Genomic DNA, 11,226 nt, shown 5'->3' on the forward strand with positions numbered 1-11,226 from the left:
CAAATGATTGCCTCGCCTGGTTTACCAACTACTTCTCTGATAGAGTTTAGTGTGTCAAATCGGAGGGCCTGTTGTCCGGACCTCTGGCAGTCTCTATGGGTGTGCCACAGGGCTCAATTCTCGGGCCGACTCTCTTCTCTGTATACATCAATGATGTTGCTCTTGCTGCTGGTGATTCTCTGATCCACCTCTACGCAGACGACACCATTCTGTATACTTCTGGCCCCTCTTTGGACACTGTGTTAACTAACCTCCAGACGAGCTTCAATGCCATACAACTCTCCTTCCGTGGCCTCCAACTGCTCTTAAACGCAAGTAAAACTAAATGCATGCTATTCAATCGATCACTGCCCGCACCTGCTCGCCCGTCCAGCATCACTACTCTGGACGGCTCTGACTTAGAATACGTGGACAACTACAAATACCTGGGTGTCTGGTTAGACTGTAAACTCTCCTTCCAGACTCACATTAAGCATCTCCAATCCAAAATTACATCTAGAATCGGCTTCCTATATCGCAACAAAGCATCCTTCACTCATGCTGCCAAACATACTTTCGTAAAACTGACCATCCTACCGATCTTCGACTTCGGTGATGTCATATATAAAATAGCCTCCAACACTCTACTCAACAAACTGGATGCAGTCTATCACAGGTTATCGACAAGTCTCTGCTAGGTAAAGCCCCGCCTTATCTCAGCTCACTGGTCACCATAGCAGCACCCACTCGTAGCACACGCTCCAGCAGGTATATCACACTGGTCACCCCCAAAGCCAATTTCTCCTTTGGTCGTCTTTCCTTCCAGTTCTCTGCTGCCAATGACTGGAACGAACTGCAAAAATCTCTGAAGCTGGAGACTCATATCTCCCTCACTAGCTTTAAGCACCAGCTGTCAGAGCAGCTCACAGATCACTGCACCTGTATATAGCCCATCTGTAAACAGCCCATCTATCTACCTACCTCATCACCATACTGTATTTTTTTTTATCTTGCTCCTTTGCACCCCAGTATCTCTACTTGCACATTCATCTTCTGCACATCTACCATTCCAGTGTTTAATTGCTATATTGTAATTACTTCGCCACCATGGCCTATTTATTGCCTTAACTTACCTCATTTGCACTCACTGTATATAGACTTTTTGTTTTCTTTTGTTCTACTGTATTATTGACTGTATGTTTTGTTTATTCTATGTTTAACTCTGTGTTGTTGTATGTGTCGAATTGCTATGCTTTATCTTTGCCAGGTCGCAGTTGCAAATGAGAACTTGTTCTCAACTAGCCAACCTGGTGAAATACAAAAAATAAAATAAAAAAAGTGATCGCCTTGTGGAGCTCTTCAACAAAACACTTGGACAGCAGCTGGCCATCGTCTCTGCCAAACACCAGCGTGACTGGGACAAGCACCTGCCTATGGTCCTCATGGCATGCCGCTCCGCTGTCCAAGACTCCACCTCCTGCACGTCTGCCCTCCTCATGCTGGGGAGAGAGATCCGCACCCCTGCGGAGATGGTGTTTGGTCGGCCCCTGGATAGCCCTCATGTTCGGGGCCGGAGTATGCCCTGAGACTCCAGGACCGCCTGGAGACAGCCCACACCTTCGCCAGAGAGCAGCTGGTGAATGCAGGTGTGAGGCAGAAGAGGAACTATCACGTGCACACCCGGGGAAGGCACTTTGTGGCTGGGGAGCTGGTCTGGGTCTACAGCCCCCTAAGGAAAAAAGGCAGATGCCCCAAGTTGGACAGTCACTGGGTGGGACCCTGCAGCGTCCTGGAGAGGGTAGGGGAGGTTGTTTACCGGGTGTAGCTTCCTCCCAGGGGGAGAAAGGTGACACTGCACCGGGACCCTTTCTGGCAATGACATTCTCCAGGCACCCACCCCCAGGTGCCGCAGACAAGGCTCCAGACAGCCCACTCCCCCTGTTTCCCTCCCTGTGTCACCGCGTGGTTCCCCGGAGCCACAGACTGTATTCCCCGTTCCCGCTTCCTTGTCCCCCATATCCCTTGCCTTCATCCCCTGGGTCCCAGAGGGGCAGCCCCCTGCCACGGATGAAGCCCCCTGTTTCACATCGGGACACTCTGCGACCATCACGGCCACGCAGGCAAAGGAGACCTCCGGGTCGCTTCAGAGACTTTGTTTGTTCCCTCGGGGACGAGGGACTTTGTGGTGGGAGGGGCTGTGTAGCGACCCGCACAGACAGCTGTGTGTTATGTGTTAGGCTGTTAGTTAGTTGTGTTGTACTACCAGTACCCAGTGTTTGCGGGGTCTGACATGCCAATCAACCTGCTATCTGCCAATCATGGGAATGCCTGGAATGTTCTGATGCCGGGCATCCTGGTGGTTGGCGGAGTGGCGTGGAGGGGGGTTGGGCAGGGGGATGGAGCATTGGAAGTTAAGACCAGGTTTAGCCATTGTTCTCTCTCTTACGTCTGGCCTTCACAAGAGAAGGTCACTGTTGGTTTGTGGGGTATCCTTCGTTTATTTGGCGTGGGCTACGGCCAAACAGTACCCTGTGTGAAGTTGGGTTAATAAACTGTCAATTCGTAAACTCAAACCTCTGTCTGGACAATTGTTCCTTTATGATCTAGTCAGGTCATTACAATATGCTATGCGGTTCGTAAGGATAGCGTAGCCAACATAACGTGTAGCGTAACTTATTAAAAAAGTTATTACATTGCTCAACATTTTCTTAATGTGTCATTAGTTAAAGCAATGAATTTGTATGCGTTCTTGTCGGACTTTGGCTGCATATTTTCCACCATTTTCTTCAAATCTGAAACGTTTTGAAGCCACGCCCATTCCCGAAGAAATGCATTATGGGCCCTAAAAGTAAGGAAATAGTGTCCACTGCGTGTATACTTTGTTTTTTGGCTAATGTAGTACGACATCCGGGAACTTTTGGAATACTAACTCTATCCATACTAGGACCAAAAAGCATACTATACACTCAATTTACGTCACAAATAGTACGGTCAGTGTGGTTAGTATAAGTATTCGAACATAGCTTAGCATAGCATAGCTTAATTTTTCTCCCAGTTTTCCTCCAAGTTTTTTTTCTTTCTTTTATTTGATCCCAAACTCGTTTTATTTACCCTGCAGGGGTTGCGTTTAATCAGAGGACTATCGCAGGTCAAGCAATTACTCTTTTGGCCTTTTTTAAACCCCAAATGGGAACTTGTTCTCTATATCCCTCAAACTCAACTCTGGACCTCGAAGCAAGTTCCACTGCATTTTTTTATTGATCCTCTCTAATCAGGGACTGATTTAGACAGTGGGTGCAATTAATTATTAGTTCGAACAGAAAACCAGCAGGCTCCGGACCTCGTAGGGTAAGTGTTGAATACTCCTTGCCCTATATGGTGCACTGTTTTTGACCAAAACCCTATGGGCCCTGGTCAAAAGTGGTGCACTAAAAAGGGAATAGGGTGCCATTTGGGACACAGACTTACTGTAGCCTACCCCTGCATAGCCCCCTTCCCAGTCTGGCTCCCCTCAAGCTCTGAGCAATACCCGAGGGGTTGTGAGGCTGGGTTCCATTTCCGCCCCTTTTCCCAGCCCTTCGTCATTCATCTGGGGGGAAAAATGGGTCATGTTCAGTATCTGCACATTTTTCGCAGGTTGACATTTGTCATGAATCTTGCCCTGGCACCAGAACTAAACGATTTACGCTAGATAGGCCAGCTGCAAAGTCAAAATAGTCTATTTTGTAACGATTCATCCCAAACCATCTCAATTGGGTTGAGGTCGGGTGATTGTGGAGACCAGGTCACCTGATGCAGCACTCCATCATTGTCCTTCTTGGTCAAATAGCCCTTACACAGCCTGGAGGTGTGTTTTGGGTCATTGTCTGTTGAAAAACAAATGATAGTCCCACTAAGCTCAAAACAGATGGGATGGCGTATCGCTGCAGAATGCTGTGGTAGACATGCTGGTTAAGTGTGCCTTGAATTCTAAGTAAATCACTGGCAGTGTCACCAGCAAAGCACCATCACACCACCTCCGCCATGCTTCACAGTGGGAACCCCGCATGCGGAGATCATCCATTCACCTACTCTGCGTCTCACAAAGACAAGACGGTTGGAACTAAAAATCTCAAATTTTGACTCATCAGACCAAAGGATAGATTTCCGCTGGTCTAATGTCCATTGGTCGTGTTTCTTGGCCCAAGCAAGTCTCTTCTTCTTGATGATGCAAGATAGAGGGGAGCAGATGGCGGACTGAACGTAGCTATGTAGAGCACCTCAAGATAAAAACGTAATATGCAATATCGGTAAGTTAGACTAAATTTTAGCACTACACAATCTGGTGGGTGATAACCTTCAATCTGGATAACAACACAAAAAAAAAATCTTAAGACTAGAGAAATGTATCGACAAATATTACGAAAACAAGCAACACCCAAACATGACGGAGAGTAAGACAGGGGAACCGATTTCAAAACGGAAACGTGACTCTTCTACAGACAGACGATTTAATATTTTCACTACCGGGAATGGTAAAGGTCGAAACCGATCTGTTAAAATCAATGACAAACTGGGTATACTTGAACTAGTCAGCAAGGATATAAAAGAGTTGAAGGCAAGCCTCGAGATGAATGATGAAAAAGCTGCGACATTGGAGAAAGACACGAACTAAAAGGGACAGTCAATAAGATTGAAACCGAAGTTATTGAACTTGAAAAGGAGAACACCGCTCTGAGAGAAGCCTTACTTGACATACAAACTAGATCCATGAGAGAGAATCTGGTATTACAGGTATCCAAGAGAAAGAAGGAGAAGTTCCTGAATCTGTAGTTAGAGTTCCTCCTTACAGCGCTACAGATTCCATCGACAAAATCCAACTAGAACGTGTAGACCACTTCGGACAGAAAGGGCAGAGGTATGAACGCCCAATCGTTGCCAAATTTGCTTTCTTTAAAGATTAAATAATGGTTAAAAGCCTGGGTAAAAGACTTGCTGGCACGAAAATTGGCATGAATGACCAGTTCCTGAAGGAAATTGCAGAACGGCGTAAAGTTCTGTATCCAATTTTCAAGGAAAATAGATTAAAAGGGAAACGAGTAGCTCTCATCGTCGATAAACTATATATTGATAACCTGTTGATCAGAGACACAAAGACTATTCCATGGCTATTTTAAAAATGACAAAGTTCTCAGAGGCGGCAAATAACGAAACACACAATTCTAGCCTGGTTATGGATTGTAATAATGCAACAAAAAATATAGCTTTCTATATGTCTTCAAATATGACTAATTAGAACACAAAAGCACTAATTCAACATGGTGAAGATAAAAACTCAGTAAACAGAAGGCACAGTATGTGTGGATGGTGTGGTGTGTTTTTTGGGGGGGGTTATTGGGAAACTGGCGTTGAGTGAGAAAGGAAATGGTTGCGTATCCCAGAACCAATGTATTGCTGTGAGCAAGAGTTGTGAGAGCGCTTTCAATGTTGTTCAGATGAGGGATATACTTTTTATAATGAATTATACATCCTATTTGTTTATTGTCCTATCATGGTGGAACAGCGTTTTAAAATAAATGATACATTTAATTTATTTATTGTCCTATCATGGGCAACTACATAAAAAAAAAAAAATTATACATCTAATCTATTTATTTATGATCCTATATTGATGGAACGGTCCACAACCCTATACCCTAGACACCCACCTGAATGACCCAAATACTAAGGAGAAGTCCCTAACTGTTTTATGGGCCTGCTGTAAGCGGTATGTATGCAGCCAAAATGCAGTCAGAGACCTAGAGCAGCACTGCCCCCTCAAGATTCTGAGCCTGCTTGGCAGGATTGGTTCTGCAAAGCCAAAGCCCCCTAAAGGGAGAGCATAATATACAAGGAAATTCTCAAAGCTGCTAATGAGAACCTTGACGACCTTGTACCTAGCCGGTGGGGATTCCGGTGGGGTGCCCCCACTCAGTCAGTGGCAGTGTTGGCAACATTAGCTGCAGTAATCCATGGGGAGGGGGTCACACTCGGACATTCAGAGAGGGGGTATATTATTGTGGCCCTGGTGGCACAAAATCAAAAGTCTGCATGGGAATATGGTCAATACGGGGGACCATGTTGTGGGTGTTTCAGGGGAAGGGGGTATATCTGACCTCCATCATCTAGGATGTGACAATGGTTAATCAAATCTCCCCATTTCTGCCCATTTTTTTGCACAATTTTGCAGGTCTTCTCATACACCTGCAACAGTATACAGTAGGTTCAGACATTTTGTGAAATAGCACAGTTACAAATAGAAATCAAACTGGGTGGACATCAGAAATAGAGGAAGGAATAAAAACAAACAAAATATAACTATTGTAAAATAGATTGAGTCTGTAAAATGTGTATAAGATGTATAAACTGAAGGTAGAAGCCTAAGTGTTATTGTTTTTGGGGGGAAGGGTGGTAGGGTTTGCGGGGAATAATAAAGGTATATTCTGAAAAAAGTATATATATGTATATACAGTTGAAGTCGGAAGTTTACATACACTTAGGTTGGAGTCATTAAAACTAGTTTTTCAACCACTCCACAAATTTCTTGTTAACAAACTATAGTTTTGGCAAGTCGGTTAGGACATCTACTTTGTTCATGACACAAGTAATTTTTCGAACAATTGTTTACAGACAGATTATTTCACTTATAATTAACTATATCACAATTCCAGTGGGTCAGAAGTTTACGTACACTAAGTTGACTGTGGCTGTAAACAGCTTGGAAACAGGTACAAAAGTATCTATATCCACAGTAAAACGAGTCCTATATCGATATAAGCTGAAAGTCCGCTCAGCAAGGAAGAAGCCACTGCTCCAAACCCGCCAGACTACGGTTTGCAACTGCACATGGGGACAAAGATCGTACTTTTTGGAGAAATGTCCTCTGGTCTGATGAAACAAAAATAGAACTGTTTGGCATTAATGACCATCGTTATGTTTGGAGGAAAAGGGCAGAGGCTTGCAAGCCGAAGAACATCATCCCAACCGTGAAGCACGAGGGTGGCAGCCTCATGTTGTGGGGGTGCTTTGTTGCAGGAGGGACTGGTGCACTTCACAAAATAGATGGATATATTGAAGCAACATCTCAAGACATCAGTCAGGAAGTTAAAGCTTTGTCGCAAATGGGTCTTCCAAATGGACAATGACCTCAAGCATTCTTCCAATGTTGTGGCAAAATGGCTTAAGGACAACAAAGTCAAGGTATTGGAGTGGCCATCACAAAGCCCTGACCTCAATCCTATAGAACATTTGTGGGCAGAAATTAAAAAGCGAGCAAAGAGGCCTACAAACCTGACTCAGTTAAACCAGCTCTGTCAGGAGGAATGGGCAAAATTCACCTAACTTATTGTGGGAAGTTTGTGGAACGCTTCCCGAAACGTTTGACCCAAGTTAAACATTTTAAAGGCAATGCTACCAAATACTAATTGAGTGTATGTAAACTTCTGACCCACTGGGAATGTGATGAAAGAAATAAAAGCTGAAATAAATCATTCTCTCTACTATTATTCTGACATTTCACATTCTTCAAATAAAGTGGCGATCCTAACTGACCTCAGACAGGTGAATTTTTATTCAGATTAATTTTCAAGAATTGTAAAAAACTGAGTTTAAATGTATTTGGCTAAGGTCTATGTAAACTTCCGACTTCAACTGTATATATATGCATGCATGCACACACTACCGTTCAAAAGTTTGAGGTCACTTAGACCTTTCTTTGTTTTTTAAAGAAATTCATTTTTTTTGTCCATTAAAATAACATCAAATTTATTAGAAATTCAGTGTAATGTAGACATTGTTAATGTTGTAAATGACTATTGTAGCTGGAAACGGCAGATTTTTTAATGGAATATCTACATAGACGTACAGAGGCCCATTATCAGCAACCATCACTCCTGTGACCCAATGGCACGTTGTGTTAGCTAATCCAAGTCAACAGTGAAGAGGTGACTCCGGAGTGCTGGCCTTCTTGGCAGAGTTGCAAATAATAAGCCATATCACTGTCCAGTGTCTGTTCTTTTGCCCGTCTTAATCTTTTCTTTTTAATGGCCAGTCTGAGATATGGATTTTTCTTTGCAACTCTTCCTGGAAGGCCAGCATCCCGGGGTTGCCTCTTCACTGTTGACGTTGAGACTGATGTTTTGCGGGTACTATTTAATGAAGCTGCCAGTTGAGGACTTGTGAGGCGTCTGTTTCTCAAACTAAACACTCTAATGTACTTGTCCTCTTATTCAGTTGTGCACCGGGGCCTCCTACTCCTCTTTTTATTCTGGTTAGAGACAGTTTGCTCTGTTCTGTGAAGGGAGTAGTGCACAGTGTTGTACGAGATCTTCAGTTTCTTGGCAATTTCTTGCATGGAATAGCCTTCATTTCTCAGAACAAGAATAGACTGACTTTCGAAACGAAAGAAAGTTATTTATTTACAGGCCATTTTGAGCCTGTAACCACAAATGCTGATGCTCCAGATACTCAACCAGTCTAATGAAGGCCAGTTTTATTGCATCTTTAATCAGAACAACAGTTTTCAGCTGTGCTACCATAATTGCAAAGGGTTTTGTAATGATCAATAAGCCTTTTAAAATGATAAACTTGTAGATATTCCATAAAAAAAATCTGCCATTTCCAGCTACAATAGTAATTTACAACATTAACAATGTCTACACTGTATTTCTGATCAATTTGATGTTATTTTAATGGACAAGAAATTTGCTTTTCTTTCAAAAACAAGGACATTTCTAAGTGACCCCAAACTTTTGAACAGTAGTGTACATACACACACAGTGCATTCAGAAAGTATACACACCCCTTCCCTTTTTACACATTTTGTTACGTTACAGCCTTATTCTAGAATGGATTAAAAAAAACTATTCTCAATCTACACACAATACCTCAAACAGGTTTTTGGAAATGTTTACAAATGTATTAAGAAAAAACAGTAATACCTTATTTACATAAGTATTCAAACCCTTTGCTATGTGACTTTGAAATTGAGCTCAGGGTAATCCTGTTTCCATTGATAGGAGTCCATCTGTGGTAAATTCAATTGATTTGACATGATTATGAAAGGCACACACCTGTCTATGTAATGTCCCCCAGTTGACAGTGCATGTCAGGGCAAAAACCAAGCCATGAGGTTGAAGGAATTGTTCGTAGAGGATTGTGTTGTCACAGGTCTGTGGAAGGGTACCAAAACATTTCTGCAGCATTGAAGGTCCCCAAGAACACAGTGGCCTCCATCATTCTTAAGTGGAGGAAGTTTGGAACCACCAAGACACTTCCTAGAGCTGTCCGCCCGGCCAAACTACCATCCCTACGGTGATGCATTGTGGTGGCAGTATCATGCTGTGAGGATGTTTTTCAGTGGAAGGGACTGGGAGACTAGTCAGGATCGGGGGAAAGATGAACGGCGCAAAGTACAGAGAGATCCTTGATGAAAACCTGCTCCAGAGAGCTCAGGACCTCAGACTGGGGCGAAGGTTCACCTTCCAACAGGACAACAACCCTAAGCACACAGCCAAGACAATGCAGGAGTGGTTTTGGGACAAGTCTCAATGTCCTTGACTGGCCCAGCCAGAGCCCGGACTTGAAAATTATCGAACATCTCTGGAGAGACCTGAAAATAGCTGTGCAACGACACTTCCCATCCAACCTGACAGAGCTTGAGAGGATTTGCACAGAAGAATGGGAGAAACTCCCCAAATACAGGTGTGCCAAGCTTGTAGCGTCATACCCAGGAAGACTCGAGGCTGTAATCGCTGCCAAAGGTGCTTCAACAAAGTACTGAGTAAAGGGTCTGAATAATTATGTAAATTTGATATTTCAGGGGGGGGTTTGCACAAAAATCTAAACCCCCTTTTTGGTTTGTCATTTTGGGGTATTGTGTGTCGGTTGATGAGGAAATGAGGAAACCATTTAATCCATTTTAGAATAAGGCTGTAACGTAACAAAATGTGGAAACGGTCAAGGGGTCTGAATGCACTGTACAGGAAGCTCCAAAAGTGTAGGGACAGTGACACCCTTGTTGTTTTGGCTCTGTACTCCCGCACTTTGGATTTGAAATGATACAATGATTGTGAAAACTTTAATTTGAGGGTATTTTCATCCATATTGGGTGAACCGTTTATTACAGCACTTTTTGTACATACATTCATTGATCAGAGTAAAATGTATTTATTATGTATTTATTGAATTATTGGCCTGATGTTGATGTGGCACTCTGGGACTGTAACTGAATAGCCCTACTCTCTATTGCCTAGGAGAGGTTATTCTCCAGATGAGAGATGTGCGGCTCCAGGACATTGATTTTGGGTCAGTGTAGCATTAATGGTCGAGGTTACGGTTGGGGGAGGGGAAGCTGATCCTAGATCTGTTCCTATGGGAGACTTCACCCCGCAGCACTCCAACACAGATGAACATAAGTCAAAGGTTGGTGCTCAGCCTCTCACTTTTATTGGTGGTTTTCCTCTTTAGGGGAGGAGCTTCAGGGACGGATGACCGTACGCAACAACAAAAAGAGCCCCCCGCTCGCTGTTCATTACAGTTGACCTCCATGACAGGAAGCAGACCTACAGCCCTGCAGTGAGTTCACTGATCACATGACGACGATGACATCATATCAATAGTGTGGCTGAAATATTACTGAAATATTCCCCATACTTTGCCAAAACAAAAATAGTAGTATTATGGTTGTTATTATGAAATGTTTAACGCTTATGGAATCAGAAACAACTTATCTTCATATGGAGCAGCAAATGTAGATAATATAAGTGTGTGGGATTAATCAAAAAAAATAAAGTGCTGTGACAGGGTGAGTATGAAGTGGGCTTGAACAACAAGCTGTGGAGTTCGCTGCATTTTAATGCCATACCTGTTAATAAACACATTCCCTCATACAAAACCTGAGTTGATTTCTTGGAAAGTGCCATTTCTTAAAAATGTTTATATTTCGCTGTGGAAACTTAAATGTGGAAACTTTTTAAATCAGTTATGCACAAGGGTCAACATTTTCCTGTGACGTTCCCACTTTGTCCTCGTTTGCCCCCCCCCTCCCTTGTATGTACATTATTCTTGCAATTTTGCCGTACTTTTCATAATGTTGCCATCTGTTTTCCCTATTAGACCAACCAACCTGGAAATGTTTTATGAATTGTTTGCTTGTTAAAGGCGGTCATCTATGCTAGATCAAACAATGATGGGGTGATACAAAATTAGGCTGGATAACATGTTCATTTT

At 43.1% G+C, this 11,226-nt stretch overlaps 1 pseudogene; it reads left to right on the plus strand.

Annotated features, from left to right (window-relative positions):
• The window catches only part of LOC139562842 (protein arginine N-methyltransferase 3-like), an 89,538-nt pseudogene extending 78,699 nt beyond the window's left edge, over positions 1–10,839 (plus strand).
• The last annotated feature ends 387 nt before the right edge of the window (positions 10,840–11,226 follow it).

This window comes from Salvelinus alpinus, chromosome 33 (assembly GCF_045679555.1).
Source record: "Salvelinus alpinus chromosome 33, SLU_Salpinus.1, whole genome shotgun sequence".
Lineage (NCBI taxonomy): Eukaryota > Metazoa > Chordata > Actinopteri > Salmoniformes > Salmonidae > Salvelinus > Salvelinus alpinus.